Here is a 19,822-nt window from a genome sequence, read left to right as displayed (position 1 = left end):
CTGACAGTGCAGCACTCACTCAGCACTGACCCTCTGACAGTGCAGCACTCCCTCAGTACTGACCCCCTGACAGTGCAGCGCTCACTCAGTACTGACCCTCTGACAGTGCGGCACTCCCTCAGTACTGACCCTCTGACAGTGCAGCACTCCCTCAGTACTGACCCTCTGACAGTGCAGCACTCCCTCAGTACTGACCCTTTGACAGTGCGGCACTCCCTCAGTACTGACCCTCTGACAGTGCAGCACTCCCTCAGTACTGACCCTCTGACAATGCGGCACTCCCTCAGTACCGACCCTCTGACAGTGCGGCACTCCCTCAGTACTGACCCTCTGACAGTGCGGCGCTCCCTCAGTACTGACCCTCTGCCAGTGCGGCACTCCCTCAGTACTGACCCTCTGACAGTGCGGCGCTCCCTCAGTACTGACCCTCTGACAGTGCGGCACTCCCACAGTACTGACCCTCTGACAGTGCAGCTCTCCCTCAGTACTGACCCTCTGACAGTGCAGCACTCCCTCAGTACTGACCCTCTGACAGTGCAGCACTACCTCAGTACTGACCCTCTGACAGTGCAGTACTCCCTCGGTACTGACCCTCTGACACTGCAGCACTCCCTCAGTACTGACCCTCTGACAGTGCAGCACTCCCTCAGTACTGACCCTCTGACAGTGCAGCTCTCTCTCAGTACTGACTCTCTGACAGTGCAGCACTCCCTCAGTACTGACCCTCTGACAGTGCAGCTCTCCCTCAGTATTGACCCTCTGACAGTGCAGCACTCCCTCAGTACTGACCCTCTGACAGTGCAGCACTCCCTCAGTACTGACCCTCTGACAGTGCAGCACTCCCTCAGTACTGACCCTCTGACAGTGCAGCGCTCCTTCAGTACTGACGCTCTGACAGTGCAGCGCTCCCTCAGTACTGACACTCTGACAGTGCAGCACTCCCTCAGTACTGACCCTCTGACAGTGCAGCACTCCCTCAGTACTGACCCCCTGACAGTGCAGCGCTCACTCAGTACTGACCCTCTGACAGTGCGGCACTCCCTCAGTACTGACCCTCTGACAGTGCAGCACTCCCTCAGTACTGACCCTCTGACAGTGCAGCACTCCCTCAGTACTGACCCTCTGACAGTGCAGCACTCCCTCAGTACTGACCCTCTGACAGTGCGGCACTCCCTCAGTACTGACCCTCGGACAGTGCAGCACTCCCTCAGTACTGACCCTCTGACAGTGCGGCACTCCCTCAGTACTGACCCTCTGACAGTGCGGCACTCCCTCAGTACTGACCCTCTGACAGTGCGGCACTCCCTCAGTACTGACCCTCTGACAGTGCGGCACTCCCTCAGTACTGACCCTCTGACAGTGCGACACTCCCTCAGTACTCACCCTCTGACAGTGCAGCACTCCCTCAGTACTGACCCTCTGACAGTGCAGCACTCTCTCAGTACTGACCCTCTGACAGTGCAGCACTCCCTCAGTACTGACCCTCTGACAGTGCAGCACTCCCTCAGTACTGACCCTCTGACAGTGCAGCGCTCCTTCAGTACTGACCCTCTGACAGTGCAGCGCTCCCTCAGTACTGACCCTCTGACAGTGCAGCACTCACTCAGCACTGACCCTCTGACAGTGCAGCACTCCCTCAGTACTGACCCCCTGACAGTGCAGCGCTCACTCAGTACTGACCCTCTGACAGTGCGGCACTCCCTCAGTACTGACCCTCTGACAGTGCAGCACTCCCTCAGTACTGACCCTCTGACAGTGCAACACTCCCTTAGTACTGACCCTCTGACAGTGCGGCACTCCCTCAGTACTGACCCTCTGACAGTGCAGCGCTCCCTCAGTACTGACCCTCTGACAGTGCAGCACTCCCTCAGTACTGACCCTCTGACAGTGCAGCTCTCCCTCAGTATTGACCCTCTGACAGTGCAGCACTCCCTCAGTACTGACCCTCTGACAGTGCAGCACTCCCTCAGTACTGACCCTCTGACAGTGCAGCACTCCCTCAGTACTGACCCTCTGACAGTGCAGCGCTCCTTCAGTACTGACGCTCTGACAGTGCAGCGCTCCCTCAGTACTGACACTCTGACAGTGCAGCACTCCCTCAGTACTGACCCTCTGACAGTGCAGCACTCCCTCAGTACTGACCCCCTGACAGTGCAGCGCTCACTCAGTACAGACCCTCTGACAGTGCGGCACTCCCTCAGTACTGACCCTCTGACAGTGCAGCACTCCCTCAGTACTGACCCTCTGACAGTGCAGCTCTCCCTCAGTACTGACCCTCTGACAGTGCAGCACTCCCTCAGTACTGACCCTCTGACAGTGCAGCACTCCCTCAGTACTGACCCTCTGACAGTGCAGCGCTCCTTCAGTACTGACGCTCTGACAGTGCAGCGCTCCCTCAGTACTGACACTCTGACAGTGCAGCACTCCCTCAGTACTGACCCTCTGACAGTGCAGCACTCCCTCAGTACTGACCCCCTGACAGTGCAGCGCTCACTCAGTACAGACCCTCTGACAGTGCGGCACTCCCTCAGTACTGACCCTCTGACAGTGCAGCACTCCCTCAGTACTGACCCTCTGACAGTGCAGCACTCCCTCAGTACTGATCCTCTGACAGTGCAGCACTCCCTCAGTACTGACCCTTTGACAGTGTGGCACTCCCTCAGTACTGACCCTCTGACAGTGCAGCACTCCCTCAGTACTGACCCTCTGACAATGCGGCACTCCCTCAGTACCGACCCTCTGACAGTGCGGCACTCCCTCAGTACTGACCCTCTGACAGTGCGGCGCTCCCTCAGTACTGACCCTCTGCCAGTGCGGCACTCCCTCAGTACTGACCCTCTGACAGTGCGGCGCTCCCTCAGTACTGACCCTCTGACAGTGCGGCACTCCCACAGTACTGACCCTCTGACAGTGCAGCTCTCCCTCAGTACTGACCCTCTGACAGTGCAGCACTCCCTCAGTACTGACCCTCTGACAGTGCAGCACTACCTCAGTACTGACCCTCTGACAGTGCAGTACTCCCTCGGTACTGACCCTCTGACACTGCAGCACTCCCTCAGTACTGACCCTCTGACAGTGCAGCACTCCCTCAGTACTGACCCTCTGACAGTGCAGCTCTCTCTCAGTACTGACTCTCTGACAGTGCAGCACTCCCTCAGTACTGACCCTCTGACAGTGCAGCTCTCCCTCAGTATTGACCCTCTGACAGTGCAGCACTCCCTCAGTACTGACCCTCTGACAGTGCAGCACTCCCTCAGTACTGACCCTCTGACAGTGCAGCACTCCCTCAGTACTGACCCTCTGACAGTGCAGCGCTCCTTCAGTACTGACGCTCTGACAGTGCAGCGCTCCCTCAGTACTGACACTCTGACAGTGCAGCACTCCCTCAGTACTGACCCTCTGACAGTGCAGCACTCCCTCAGTACTGACCCCCTGACAGTGCAGCGCTCACTCAGTACTGACCCTCTGACAGTGCGGCACTCCCTCAGTACTGACCCTCTGACAGTGCAGCACTCCCTCAGTACTGACCCTCTGACAGTGCAGCACTCCCTCAGTACTGACCCTCTGACAGTGCAGCACTCCCTCAGTACTGACCCTCTGACAGTGCGGCACTCCCTCAGTACTGACCCTCGGACAGTGCAGCACTCCCTCAGTACTGACCCTCTGACAGTGCGGCACTCCCTCAGTACTGACCCTCTGACAGTGCGGCACTCCCTCAGTACTGACCCTCTGACAGTGCGGCACTCCCTCAGTACTGACCCTCTGACAGTGCGGCACTCCCTCAGTACTGACCCTCTGACAGTGCGACACTCCCTCAGTACTCACCCTCTGACAGTGCAGCACTCCCTCAGTACTGACCCTCTGACAGTGCAGCACTCTCTCAGTACTGACCCTCTGACAGTGCAGCACTCCCTCAGTACTGACCCTCTGACAGTGCAGCACTCCCTCAGTACTGACCCTCTGACAGTGCAGCGCTCCTTCAGTACTGACCCTCTGACAGTGCAGCGCTCCCTCAGTACTGACCCTCTGACAGTGCAGCACTCACTCAGCACTGACCCTCTGACAGTGCAGCACTCCCTCAGTACTGACCCCCTGACAGTGCAGCGCTCACTCAGTACTGACCCTCTGACAGTGCGGCACTCCCTCAGTACTGACCCTCTGACAGTGCAGCACTCCCTCAGTACTGACCCTCTGACAGTGCAACACTCCCTTAGTACTGACCCTCTGACAGTGCGGCACTCCCTCAGTACTGACCCTCTGACAGTGCAGCGCTCCCTCAGTACTGACCCTCTGACAGTGCAGCACTCCCTCAGTACTGACCCTCTGACAGTGCAGCTCTCCCTCAGTATTGACCCTCTGACAGTGCAGCACTCCCTCAGTACTGACCCTCTGACAGTGCAGCACTCCCTCAGTACTGACCCTCTGACAGTGCAGCACTCCCTCAGTACTGACCCTCTGACAGTGCAGCGCTCCTTCAGTACTGACGCTCTGACAGTGCAGCGCTCCCTCAGTACTGACACTCTGACAGTGCAGCACTCCCTCAGTACTGACCCTCTGACAGTGCAGCACTCCCTCAGTACTGACCCCCTGACAGTGCAGCGCTCACTCAGTACAGACCCTCTGACAGTGCAGCACTCCCTCAGTACTGACCCTCTGACAGTGCAGCACTCCCTCAGTACTGACCCTCTGACAGTGCAGCACTCCCTCAGTACTGACCCTCTGACAGTGCAGCACTCCCTCAGTACTGACCCTCTGACAGTGCGGCACTCCCTCAGTACTGACCCTCGGACAGTGCAGCACTCCCTCAGTACTGACCCTCTGACAGTGCGGCACTCCCTCAGTACTGACCCTCTGACAGTGCGGCACTCCCTCAGTACTGACCCTCTGACAGTGCGGCACTCCCTCAGTACTGACCCTCTGACAGTGCGGCACTCCCTCAGTACTGACCCTCTGACAGTGCGACACTCCCTCAGTACTCACCCTCTGACAGTGCAGCACTCCCTCAGTACTGACCCTCTGACAGTGCAGCACTCTCTCAGTACTGACCCTCTGACAGTGCAGCACTCCCTCAGTACTGACCCTCTGACAGTGCAGCACTCCCTCAGTACTGACCCTCTGACAGTGCAGCGCTCCTTCAGTACTGACCCTCTGACAGTGCAGCGCTCCCTCAGTACTGACCCTCTGACAGTGCAGCACTCACTCAGCACTGACCCTCTGACAGTGCAGCACTCCCTCAGTACTGACCCCCTGACAGTGCAGCGCTCACTCAGTACTGACCCTCTGACAGTGCGGCACTCCCTCAGTACTGACCCTCTGACAGTGCAGCACTCCCTCAGTACTGACCCTCTGACAGTGCAACACTCCCTCAGTACTGACCCTCTGACAGTGCGGCACTCCCTCAGTACTGACCCTCTGACAGTGCAGCGCTCCCTCAGTACTGACCCTCTGACAGTGCAGCACTCCCTCAGTACTGACCCTCTGACAGTGCAGCACTCCCTCATTACTGACCCTCTGACAGTGCGGCACTCCCTCAGTACTGACCCTCTGACAGTGCGGCACTCCCTCAGTACTGACCCTCTGACAGTGCGGCACTCCCTCAGTACTGACCCTCTGACAGTGCAGCACTCCCTCAGTACTGACCCTCTGACAGTGCGGCACTCCCTCAGTACTGACCCTCTGACAGTGCGGCACTCCCTCAGTACTGACCCTCTGACAGTGCTGCACTCCCTCAGTCCTGACCCTCTGACAGTGCGGCACTCCCTCAGTACTGACCCTCTGACAGTGCGGCACTCCCTCAGTACTGACCCTCTGACAGTGCGGCACTCCCTCAGTACTGACCCTCTGACAGTGCGGCACTCCCTTAGTACTGACCCTCTGACAGTGCAGCACTCCTTCAGTACTGACCCTCTGACAGTGCAGCACTCCCTCAGTACTGACCCTCTGACAGTGCAGCACTCTCTCAGTACTGACCCTCTGACAGTGCAGCACTCCCTCAGTACTGACCCTCTGACAGTGCAGCACTCCCTCAGTACTGACCCTCTGACAGTGCAGCGCTCCTTCAGTACTGACCCTCTGACAGTGCAGCGCTCCCTCAGTACTGACCCTCTGACAGTGCAGCACTCACTCAGCACTGACCCTCTGACAGTGCAGCACTCCCTCAGTACTGACCCCCTGACAGTGCAGCGCTCACTCAGTACTGACCCTCTGACAGTGCGGCACTCCCTCAGTACTGACCCTCTGACAGTGCAGCACTCCCTCAGTACTGACCCTCTGACAGTGCAACACTCCCTCAGTACTGACCCTCTGACAGTGCGGCACTCCCTCAGTACTGACCCTCTGACAGTGCAGCGCTCCCTCAGTACTGACCCTCTGACAGTGCAGCACTCCCTCAGTACTGACCCTCTGACAGTGCAGCGCTCCCTCAGTACTGACCCTCTGACAGTGCAGCACTCCCTCAGTACTGACCCTCTGACAGTGCAGCGCTCCCTCAGTACTGACCCTCTGACAGTGCGGCACTCCCTCAGTACTGACCCTCTGACAGTGCGGCAGTCCCTCAGTACTGACCCTCTGACAGTGCGGCACTCCCTCAGTACTGACCCTCTGACAGTGCGGCACTCCCTCAGTACTGATCCTCTGACAATGCGGCACTCCCTCAGTACCGACCCTCTGACAGTGCAGCACTCCCTCAGTACTGACCCTCTGACAGTGCGGCGCTCCCTCAGTACTGACCCTCTGTCAGTGCGGCACTCCCTCAGTACTGACCCTCTGACAGTGCGGCGCTCCCTCAGTACTGACCCTCTGACAGTGCGGCACTCCCACAGTACTGACCCTCTGTCAGTGCGGCACTCCCTCAGTACTGACCCTCTGACAGTGCGGCGCTCCCTCAGTACTGACCCTCTGACAGTGCGGCACTCCCACAGTACTGACCCTCTGACAGTGCAGCACTCCCTCGGTACTGACCCTCTGACACTGCAGCACTCCCTCAGTACTGACCCTCTGACAGTGCAGCACTCCCTCAGTACTGACCCTCTGACAGTGCGGCACTCCCTCAGTACTGACCCTCTGACAGTGCGGCACTCCCTCAGTACTGACCCTCTGACAGTGCGGCACTCCCTCAGTACTGACCCTCTGACAGTGCGGCACTCCCTCAGTACTGACCCTCTGACAGTGCGGCACTCCCTCAGTACTGACCCTCTGACAGTGCGGCACTCCCTCAGTACTGACCCTCTGACAGTGCAGCACTCCCTCAGTACTGACCCTCTGACAGTGCAGCACTCCCTCAGTACTGACCCTCTGACAGTGCAGCACTCCCTCAGTACTGACCCTCTGACAGTGCGGCACTCCCTCAGTACTGACCCTCTGACAGTCCAGCACTCCCTCAGTACTGACCCTCTGACAGTGCGGCACTCCCTCAGTACTGACCCTCTGACAGTGCAGCACTCCCTCAGTACTGACCCTCTGACAGTGCGGCACTCCCTCAGTACTGACCCTCTGACAGTGCGGCACTCCCTCAGTACTGACCCTCTGACAGTGCGGCACTCCCTCAGTACTGACCCTCTGACAGTGCGGCACTCCCTCAGTACTGACCCTCTGACAGTGCGGCACTCCCTCAGTACTGACCCTCTGACAGTGCGGCACTCCCTCAGTACTGACCCTCTGACAGTGCGGCACTCCCTCAGTACTGACCCTCTGACAGTGCGGCGCTCCCTCAGTACTGACCCTCTGACAGTGCGGCACTCCCTCAGTACTGACCCTCTGACAGTGCGGCACTCCCTCAGTACTGACCCTCTGACAGTGCGGCACTCCCTCAGTACTGACCCTCTGACAGTGCGGCGCTCCCTCAGTACTGACCCTCTGACAGTGCAGCACTCCCTCAGTACTGAAGAGGGATAAATAATTGTTTGAGGAAAACAATGAGTGTTAGCTGGAGACATGGTGCTGTATAAGATCTGTTGACAACTGGAGCTTGTCGTAAATGTTGCTGTGCACTAAACCCTGAAGCCAGATTATTTTATTTTCATGTCTTTTTTTAGCCTGGGCAGTTCGCTCATCTGACATCTTCATATCTGTGACCACAAATAACAAAAATGAGCCCTGTGTCTGGGGAACATCGCCAGTTCTCCAGCATCTCTTTAAGTAGCTGACTGACCAATTGTGTTTGTGTCACTTTCCCCAGCCATGATTTTTGTGCTTTCTCAGTGTGTCTGGCCCCCCTCCTTTCAACTTCTCCCTGTCTGAACATCTCTCTGCTCGCTTTGGGTCCCCGTCTCTGAATCTATTTTGCTCTCTACCTTCTCCCTCTGTTTACACATTTCCTCTCTATCTCATGCTCCGGGCTTCTCTATCTCCCGTGTCTCAGCAGTTGTTCGCCAGCACCAGGCGAGAGCGTGCCTTTGGCCTTGATCACAATCTGTCTCGGAGCTCACACGGATGAGCTGAGTAACAACACTGACAGCAGCCACAAACCAAATCGTACTGAGCACGAAGATACAGATTGTGTGTTTTCCACCGCCCTCCACAACCTCTGGACACCACAAAGCTCTTTACAACTAATGACGTCCGGTCAGTGTTGAATTATCGCAAAACCCCGACACGATCCACCATATCTGTTCGGGGGGTCACACACATCTCATCCTGTGGCCTGGATGTGACTTCAGCCACACGTCAATGTGATTGTCTCTTTAACTGCCCTCTGAAATGGGCTCGCAAACAACTGATTGAGCAGAGAGCGTCCCGTCCACAGCGTCCATAGAATCCCCACACTGCACAAGAAGATCGTTCAATCCTTCAATCTGCACTGACCCACTGAACGAGCACCCGCCCAGGCCCCGCCGTATCCCTGTAACCCCACCTACCCTGCACATCCCTGGACACCCAGGGGCAATTTATCACGGCCAATCCACCTAACCTGCACACCTCTGGACTGTGGGAGGAAACCGGAGCACCCGGAGGAAACCCACGCACACACGGGGAGGATGTGCAGACTCCGCACAGACAGTGACCCAAGCCAGAATCGAACCTGGGACCCTGGAGCTGTGAGGCAGCAGTGCTAAGCACTGTGCCTCTGTGTCACCCTCCACCGTGCCACGGTGAGGGATGAGGGATTGACAGGACGACTCAGCACTTGTCCAGTGGAGCAGGTCACAGACTGTCCGTCTGAAGCTCCATCCAACTCTGTCCAACTACACCTCAGGTACTGAAAGAAAAGGCAAAAAAACATCCTGCGTTTATATAGCGCCTCAGGATGTCCCCAAGTAGCGAATTCCACAGGCTCACCACTCTCTCGGTAAAGAAATTTCTCCACATCTCAGTCCTAAATGGTTTACCCCATATCCTTCGACTGTGGCCCCTTTGAGGACCTAACGAGCAAGGTGGATAAGGGAGAACCTGCGGATGTGGTATATCTAGACTTCCAGAAGGCGTTTGACAAGGTGCCGTATAAAAGACTGATCCAGAAGGTGGGATTGCAGGGGATTGGGGGTAGAATACCAGATTGGATTGAGGATTGGCTGACTGACAGAGAGCAGAGGGTCGGGATAAATGGGTCCTCTGGCTGGTGAACTGAAACTAGCGGGGTGTCGCAGGGGTCAATCCTCGGACCTCAACTGTTTACAATCTATATAAATGATCTGCAAGCAGGGACAGAGTGTAACATCGCACAATTTGGGGATGATACTAAAATAGGTGGGAACGCAGGCAGTGAAGAGGAGATACAGATTTTATCGATAGGCTAGGAGATTGGGCCAAAATGTGGCAGACAGAGTTTAATGTAGATAAGTGTGAGGTTATCCTTTATGGCCGCAAAAATAGTCAGGCAAATTATTATCTAAATGGAAAGCAGATGCAAAATGCGTCTGGGCAGAGGGATCTGGGTGTCTTTGTTCATAAATCGGAGAAAGTCAGTGTGCAGGTGCAGCGTGTAATTAAAAAGGCAAATACAATGTTAGCATTTATTGCAAAAGGACTGGAGAATAAAAGTAGAGAAGTATTGTTGCAATTGTCTAGGGTGTTGGTGAGACCACATCTGGAGTATCGGGTCCAGTTTTGGTCTCCTTACTTGAGGAAGGATAAAACATAGAACAATAGAACATAGAACATTACAGCGCAGTCCAGGCCCTTCGGCCCTCGATGTTGCGCCGACCTGTGAAACCACTCTAAAGCCCATCTACACTATTCCCTTATCGTCCATATGTCTATCCAATGACCATTTGAATGCCCTTAGTGTTGGCGAGTCCACTACTGTTGCAGGCAGGGCATTCCACACCCTTACTACTCTCTGAGTAAAGAACCTACCTCTGACATCTGTCCTATATCTATCTCCCCTCAATTTAAAGCTATGTCCCCTCGTGCTAGACATCACTATCCGAGGAAAAAGGCTCTCACTGTCCACCCTATCTAATCCTCTGATCATCTTGTATGCCTCAATTAAGTCACCTCTGAACCTTCTTCTCTATAACGAAAACAGCCTCAAGTCCCTCAGCCTTTCCTCATAAGATCTTCCCTCCATACCAGGCAACATTCTGGTAAATCTCCTCTGCACCCTTTCCAATGCTTCCACATCCTTCCTATAATGCGGCGACCAGAACTGCACGCAATACTCCAAATGCAGCCGCACCAGAGTTTTGTACAGCTGCAACATGACCTCATGGCTCCGAAACTCAATCCCTCTACCAATAAAAGCTAACACACCGTACGCCTTCTTAACAACTATCTCAACCTGGGTGACAACTTTCAGGGATCTATGTACATGGACACCGAGATCTCTCTGCTCATCCACACTGCCAAGAATCTTGCCATTAGCCCAGTACTCTTGTCTTCCTGTTATTCCTTCCAACAATGAATCACCTCACACTTCTCTGCATTAAACTCCATTTGCCACCTCTCAGCCCAGCGCTGCAGCTTATCTATGTCCCTCTGTAACTTGTAACATCCTTCCGCACTGTCCACAACTCCACCGACTTTAGTGTCATCTGCAAATTTACTCACCAATCCTTCTACGCCCTCCTCCAGGTCATTTATAAAAATGACAAACAGCAGTGGCCCCAAAACAGATCCTTGTGGTACACCACTAGTAACTGGACTCCAGTCTGAACATTTCCCATCAACCACCACCCTTTGTCTTCTTCCAGCTAGCCAATTTCTGATCCAAACTGCTAAATCGCCCTGAATCCCATGCCTCTGCATTTTCTGCAGTAGCCTACCGTGGGGAACCTTATCAAACGCTTTACTGAAATCCATATACACCACATCAACTGCTTTACCCTCATCCACCTGTTTGGTCACCTTCTCAAAGAACTCAATAAGGTTTGTGAGGCACGGCCTACCCTTCACAAAACCGTGTTGACTATCTCTAATCAAATTATTCCTTTCCAGATGATTATACATCTTATCTTTTATAAACCTTTCCAAGATTTCCACAACAGAAGTAAGGCTCACTGGTCTATAGTTACTGGGGTTGTCTCTACTCCCCTTCTTGAACAAGGGGACAACATTTGCTATCCTCCAGTCTTATGGCACTATTCCTGTTGACAAAGATGACACAAAGATCAAAGCCAAAGGGTCAGCAATCTCCTCCCTAGCTTCCCAGAGATTCCTAGGATAAATCCCATCCGGCCCAGGGGACTTATCTATTTTCACACTTTCCAGAATTGCTAACACCTCCTCCTTATGAACCTCAAGCCCTTCTAATCTAGTAGCCTGAATCTCAGTATTCTCCTCGACAACATTGTCTTTTTCCTGTGTGAATACTGACGAAAAATATTAATTTAGCACCAGATGTGGTGGCATTGGAGGCAGATAGGAGCAGGTTCGCCAGATTCCGGGGAATCCCTGCTCCTGGACTCAAATTCCACAGACTCACCAGATTCCGGGGATAAAAGGGTTGACATATAAGGAGAGATTAAACCGCTTGGCTTATACTTGCTGGAGTTTAGAAGGATGAGAGGGGATCTGATCGAGGTGTATAAAATATTGAAAGGGATTGATAAACGTGGACCAAATGCTCCCCCTTGTGGAGCAAACTAGAACAAGGGCCGGGATTCTCCCCCAACCGGCGGGGCGGCCGTACCAGCGCCAAAGGGCGGCGTGAACCACTCCGGCATCGGGCCGCCCGCAAGTTGCGGAATCCTCCGCACATCCGGGGCCTCTGCCGGCCAGCGCGTGTTGGCGCATGCGCGGGAGCACCAGCGTGTTCTGGCACATGCACGGGAGCACCAGCGTGTTCTGGCGCATGCGCAGGGGGTTTCTTCTCCGCGCCGTCCATGGCGGAACCTTACAGAGGCCGGCGCGGAGGGTAAGAGTGCCCCCACGCCACAGGCCCGCCCGCAGATCGGTGGGCCCCGATCGCGGGCCAGGCCACAGTGCCCCCCCCCCTGGGGCCCCCCACGTGCCCCCCCCCCCCCGAGGACTCCGCAGGCTGCCCTCAAAGCCAGGTCCCGCCGGTATGGACCTTGTGTATTTCACGCCGGTGGGACCGGACGAAAACGGGCGGCCGCTCTGCCCATCGGGGCCCGGGGAATCGATGGGGGGGGGGGGGGGGGGGCGCTGCCAACGGCCCCCAACTGGCGCAACGTGATCCCCGCCCCCGCCAAAAAAACGGTGCCGGAGAATTCGGCAGCCGCCGTCATAGCGGCGGGGCGGAATTCAAGCCGCCCCCCCCCCCCCCCCCCCCCGCCGATTCTCCGACCCGGCAAGGGGTTGGTGAATCCCGCCCCAGAGGTCACAGATTTAGGTTGAGAGGCGGTAGATTTTGGACTGAGATGATGAGGAACTACTTCTCGCAAAGGATGATGAATTTGTAACTTGTTGTCCCAATGAATCCACCCCAGTGCGGTGGCATCTGAAACGTTTCAAGACGGAGATAGATACATTTCTGATTAAAAAAACAGGTTACGGGGATATGGGGGTGGGGAGATGAATTTGAGACCAGGAGGAGATCACCACGATCTGATTGAATGGCGGAGCGGGCTCGAAGGGCTGGATTCCTCTGTTCCTCTGTTCCTATGGTTCTGCACTCCCCACCATTGGGAACATCCTTCCTGCATCTTCCCTGAACAGTCCTGTTAGAATCTTATAAGTTTCTATGATGTCCTCCGTCATTCTTCTGAACTCCAGCGAATACAATCCTGTCCGATTCAATCTCTACTCGTACATCAGTCCCTCCATCCCAGGAATCAGTCTATTAAGCGTTTGCTGTATTTCCTCTATAGTAAGTACATCCTTCCTGCGTGCTTACCTCTGGCAACTGGATACCCAGGTCTCGTTCCTCATTCCCCTCTCTCGATCTATAGCCATTCAGATAATCATCGACCTTCCTGTTTTGGCTACCAAAGTGGATAACCTCGCATTTATCCACATGAAACTGCACCTGCCATTAATTTGCCCACTCACGCAACTTGTCCAAATCACACTGAAGGATCTCTGCATCCTCCTCACAGCTCACCCTCCCACCCAACTTTGTGTCGTGTGCAAATTTGGAGATATTACATTTTGTTCCCTCATCTAAATCAGTAATATAAATTGTAAATAGCTGGGGTCCCAGCACCGATCCTTGCGGTACCCCACTGGTTACTGCCTGCCAATTTAAGAAAGACCCATTAATTCCTATTCTTTGTTTCCTGTCTCCCAACCAGTTCTCTATCCACCTCAATACACTACCCCTAATCCCATGTGCTTTAATTTTACATGCTAATCTCTTATGTGGGACTTTGTCAAATACCTTCTGAAAGTCCAAATATATCACATCCACTGACTTCCCCTCATCAACTCTACTAGTCACATCCTCGAAGAAATCCAGTAGATTTGTCAAGCATGATTTCCCCTCGGTAAATCCATGCTGACTCCGGTGTCCTCCCACAAGTCCCAAAAGACGTGCTGTTAGGTAATTTGGACATTCTGAATTCTCCCTCCGTGTACCCGAACAGGCACCGGAATGTGGCGACTAGGGGCTTTTCACAGTAACTTCATTGCAGTGTTAATGTAAGCCTACTTGTGACAATAATAAAGATCATTATTATTATTAATAATCAGCTATAAAATCTTTGATAATGGATTCTAGAATTTTCCCCACTACCGATGTCAGGCTGACTGGTCTATAATTCCCTGGTTTCCCTCTACCTCCCTCTTTTTAAGTAGTGGAGTTACATTCGCCACCCTCCAATCTGCAGGAACTGTTCCAGAATCGATAGAATCCTGGAAGATGACCACCAATGCACCCACTGTTTTTAGAGCCACTTCCTTAGGCACTCTGGAATGCAGATTCTCAGGCCCTGGGGATTTATCAGCCTTCAATCCCATCAATTTTCCCATCACCCTTTCTCTACAAATATTGATCTCCTTCAGTTCCCCGCTCTCACTAAACCGTGTGTTCCCCAACATTTCTGGTATCTTATTTGTGTCCACATTTGTGAAGACAGAATCAAAGTATGTATTTAGTTGGTCAGCCATTTCTTTGACCCCTATTATAAATTCCCCCGTTTCTGACTGTAAGGGCCCTACATTTGTCTTCACCAATCTGTTTCTCTTTACGTACCGATAGAAACTTGTACAGTCAGTTTTTATGTTCCTGCAAGATTACTTTCATACTCTATTTCCCCCTTTTTAATCAATCCCTCTGTCCTCCTTTGCTGAATTCTAAACTGCTCCCAATCCTCAGGTCTGCTGTTTGTCCTTGGCCAATTTGTGTGCTTCTCCTTGGATCATAGAATTTACAGTGCAGAAGGAGGCCATTTGGCCCATCGAGTCTGCACTGGCTCTTGGAAAGTGCACCCTACCCAAGGTCAACACCTCCACCCTATCCCCATAACCCAGCAACCCCACCCAACACTAAGGGCAATTTTGGACACTAAGGGCAATTAATCATGGCCAATCCACCTAACCTGCACATCTTTTGACTGTGGGAGGAAACCGGAGCACCCGGAGGAAACCCACGCACACACGGGGAGGATGTGCAGACTCCGCACAGACAGTGACCCAAGCCGGAATCGAACCTGGGACCCTGGAGCTATGAAGCAATTGTGCTATCCACAATGCTACCGTGCTGCCTAATGCTATCTCTAATTTCCTTTGTAAGCCATGGTTTGACCACCTTTCCCACTCTATTTTTATGCCAGACAGGAATGAACAATTGTTGGAGTTCATTCCTACTATCCTTGAATGTTTGCCATTGTCTATCCACTGTCATCCCTTTAAGTAACGTCCCCCAATCCGCCATAGATATCTTGTGCTTCATAACCTCGTAGTTTGCTTTATTTAGATCCAGGAACCGAGCTTCAGAACCACCTACATCACTCTCCGTGTTGGTGAAGAATTCTATCATGTTATGGTCACTCATCCCCAAGGGGCCTCGCACAATTATTCCTTTCTTGTTACACAGTACCCAGTCTAGGATAGCCTATTCTGTAATTGGTTCCTCGACGTATTGGTCCAGAAAACCGTATAGAGGTTCCTGAAAGGGCAAGGTGGAGGCAGAGAGATTTAAGGAAAAAAATTCCAGAGCTTCGGACCCAGGCTGCCAAAGGTGGAGCGATTAAAAACGAAATGACCCGAGGACGTGGCAATGTTACAAGAGACACACCTAAAGGCTATAGACCAGACTAGCTTGAGAAAGGGGTGGGTTGGCCAAGTATTCCACTCAGACAAGGGGGTAGTAGGTACATAATGGTGAGTGGGAAGCTGGAGGGGGTGCGGGTGGTACCCGTGGACATATATGCTCCGAATTAGGATGATGTGGAATTTATGAGGCGGGTGTTAGATAAGATCCCAAACTTAGAGTCACACAACCTGATCATGGGAGGGGACTTCAACACAGTCATTGATCCGGGATTGGACCAGTCAAAATCCAGGACAGGGAGGGTGCCAGCCATGGTAATGGAATTGAAGGGGTTTATGGAACAGGTGGGGGGAGTAGACCCATGGGGGGTTGCACGGCCAAGGGCGATGGAGTTTTCTTTTTTCTCCCATGTCCACAAGGTATACTCTCGCATCGACTTTTTTTGTTCTGAGCAGGGCTCTAATACCGGGAGTGGTGGATACTGAGAACTCAGCAATCGCAGTGTCGGATCATGACCCACATTGGATGGATCTAGGGGTTAGTTTGGAGAGAGGACAATGCCCGCTATGGAGGCTGGATGTGGGGTTGTTAGCGGACGAAGCGATCTGTGGGCGGGTGAACAGGTCCATCCAGAACTACCTGGAAACAAATTATACGGGGGAGGTCTCTGCAGCGACGGCCTGGGAAGTTTTGACGGCAGTGGTCAGAGGGGAATTCATCTCGATACAGGCCCACAGAGAAAAGGCGGAACGGGCTGAGAGGGATAGGTTAGTTGAGAAGATACGCCAAGTGGACAGGAGATACGCTGAGGCCCCGGACGCGGGGCTACTGAGGGAGCGGCGGAGGTTACAGGTGGAGTTTGGGCTGTTGACTACAGGGAAAGCGGTGGAACAGCTGAGGAAAGCAAGGGGGGGGCGGGATTTAGGAGTATGGGGAAAAGGCAAGCAGAACATTCGTGCACCAGCTTAGAAACAGGGAGGCGGCTATGGAGATGGGGAGAGTAAAGAGTATAGGTGGGAATATGGTCCTGGACCCAGTGGGGGTGAATGAGGTGTTTAAGGACTTTTACAGCAAATTATGTGAGTCGGAACCCCCGTCTGGGGCTGAGGCAGTTTTTGGGTTAGTTGAGGTTCCCGAGGGTGGAGGAGGACCTGGTGGAGGGGCTGGGAGCCCCAATTGAGAGTGAGGAAATAATCAAGGGGCTGGAGGGCATGCAGTCGGGCAAGGCCCCGGGGCCTGACGGCTACCCGGTGGAATTCCATAAGAAGTTTTCAGAGTTATTGAGCCCACTGCTGGTGAGGACATTTAACGAAGCAAGAGAGAAGGGAGTCCTCCCCCCAACAATGCCGCAGGCCCCGATTTCATTGATCTTGAAACGGGAGAAGGATCTGGAGCAATGCGGGTCATACAGGCCTATTTCTCGACTGAATGTGGACGCCAAACTGCTGACTAAGATACTGGCCACAAGGATAGAGGACTGTGTCCCGGGGGTGATAGGGGAAGACCAGACAGGATTTGTAAAGGGCAGGCAACTCACGGGCCATGTTCGAAGGCTTCTAAATGTTATTATGATGCCCTCAGAAGGAGAGGAGGTGGAGGTGGTGCTAACGATGGATGCGGAGAAGGCTTTTGATCGGGTGGAGTGGAATTACCTGTGGGAGGCGCTGGGAAGGTTTGGGTTTGGTGAGGGCTTTACTGACTGGGTGCGGTTGCTATCAGGCACCAGTAGCCGGTGTGCGTACGAACCGGCTGAGGTCGGGGTGTTTTAAACTACACCGAGGGGCGAGGCAAGGGTGTCCCCTCTCCCCGTTACTGTTTGCTCTGGTCATAGAGCCATTGGCCTTGGTGCTAAGAGCCTCTAGGAACTGGAAAGGGCTGGTCCGGGGGGTGGGGGGGGGTGGAGCACCGGGTCTCTCTTTACGCAGGTGACCTGCTCTGGTACATTTCGGACCCGTTGGAGGGGATGGGGGAAGTAATGTGAATCTTGGGGGAATTTGGCAATTTTTGGGGGTATAAATTGAACCTGGGGAAAAGTGAGATGTTTGCGATCCAGGCAAGAGGACAGGAGAAGAGACTGGGAGAGCTGCCGCTTAGAATGGTAGGGAAGAGCTTTCGATATCTGGGAATCCAGGTGGCCCGGGAATGGGAGGTACTACACAAGTTAAACCTATCCTGGTTGGTAGAACAAATGGAAGGGGACTTTAAGAGATGGGCCACGCTCCCGCTATCACTGGCGGGGAGGGTACAGACCGTGAAAATGACGGTCCTCCCCAGATTTCTGTTTGTCTTTCAGTGCCTCCCCATCTTCATCCCTAAGGCCTTTTTCAAGCGGGTGAATAAGGTTATTTCGGGCTTTGTGTGGGTGAGTAAAACCCCGCGAGTGAAGAAAGTGTTGCTGGAGCGCAGTCGGGGGGAGGATGGGTTGGCGCTGCCGAACTTTTGCAATTACTACTGGGCGGCTAATATAGCCATGATTAGGAAGTGGGGGGTGGGGGAGGGGTCAGCGTGGGAGCGGATGGAGGCGGCGTCATGCAAAGACACAAGTTTGGGAGCACTGATAACGGCTCCTCTTCCGTTCTCGCCGGCCCGATACTCCACAAGTCCGGTGGTGGTGGTGGCGGCTCTGAGAATCTGGGGGCAGTGGAGGAGATGTAAGAGAGTGGAGGGAGCATCGATTTGGACCCCGATTTATAATAATCATCAGTTTGTACCGGGTAGGCTGGACGGTGGGTTCCGGAGTTGGCAGAGGGCAGGAATTAGGAGGATGGGGGATCTATTTATAGACGGGAGCTTCCCCAGCTTGAAATCTTTGGAGGACAAATTTGAATTGCCAGCAGGGAACGGGTTTAGGTATCTGCAGGTGCGAGACTTCCTGAAAAAACAGGTTCCGGTCTTCCCGCTGCTGCCACCACGGGGGATACAGGACAGAGTAGTTTCCAGTACCTGGGTGGGAGAGGGGAAGGTATCGGATATTTACCAGGAGCTTTCGGGGGCGGAGGAAACTCCGGCGGAGGAGCTTCAGGGCAAGTGGGAGGACGAGCTAGGAGGAGAGATAGAGGCGGGTCTGTGGGCGGATGCCCTAATCAGGGTTAATACATCCTCATCATGTCCCAGGCTCAGCCTGATACAATTCAAGGTAGTCCACCGGGAACACATGACGTTGGCCCGGATGAGCAAGTTTTTGGGGTAGAGGACAGGTGTGCCCTGGAAGCCCAGTAAATCATGTCCACAGGTTTTGGGGATGCCCGAAGCTTAGAGGGTTTTGGCAGGGTTTCGCCAAGGCAATGTCCATGGGGCTAAAAACACGGGTGGTGCCGAGTCCGGAGGTAGCGTTCTTTGGAGTGTCGGAAGAGCCGGAAGTACAGGGGGCGAAAGGAGGGGGGGGGGGGGCGGATTGTTGTTTTGTGGTTGGGGTGTGCGAAGATTGTGATGGGGGTGGAAATGTTTATTATACCTTGTTTATGTCGCTGTTATGGTTATTATTATAAAAACTTGCAAATACCCTAATAAAAATATTTTTTTTGAGAATAAGTGACCCAAGTGACCAGAATTGAGACATCCTAGAAAATGGTCGGTCATTATGGCCCAGAAGCATGAGGTTTTTAAATTAAGCTCATGTACTGCTAATTGCCCCAGCTTGTCAGGCAATGACCAATTCAGTGTGGTATCTGAGTTTGGCCGTCTCGTTGGGCAGGTCACTTTGCTTTCCTCGCACCCTTCCACGGAAACCACTCACACCAGCGCTCTGGGCCGTCTGTTCCTCTGCGTTTTGCCATTGGGGAAACACCTGTGGTTGGTGCAGATCACCTGATCATCGATGCACACCTGAGCTCAGTAACCTGCACAACCAGATTGCCAAAGTCGAATACCATACTGTATTGGCCATCCGTTTGTAGCAGCAGTCTGCTTTCCCGAAGGCATTATCTCCTCGCTGAGCTATCCAATTCTCCTTCCTCATATTGCTGCCTCGCACACTTATCGTGGGCAGAATATTTTATCAGACAGGGGTAGTTAACAACACCCAAATCCTGTCCCCACCTCATGTCTGTACAGGTGTATGGGCAGGTTGGGGGGGGGGGTGTAAGGTACCCTAATTAACTTCTTCTCCCCACCCCCAAAGGTACTGAGGCCAAATGGAATCCTCCTGATAGTTAGTTCCTCCCCTGGGAATACCTGACACCCTCTCTTGATGTTTTTATCGTTGCACACTTTTAAATCAGCTGAATGTAAATGATTTATTTTGAAGTGTGATTGATGCACAAGAGCTGGTGA

Source organism: Scyliorhinus torazame, chromosome 18 (genome assembly GCF_047496885.1).
Source record: "Scyliorhinus torazame isolate Kashiwa2021f chromosome 18, sScyTor2.1, whole genome shotgun sequence".
Taxonomy (NCBI): Eukaryota; Metazoa; Chordata; class Chondrichthyes; order Carcharhiniformes; family Scyliorhinidae; genus Scyliorhinus; species Scyliorhinus torazame.
Note: the sequence above shows the minus strand (reverse complement) of the source record.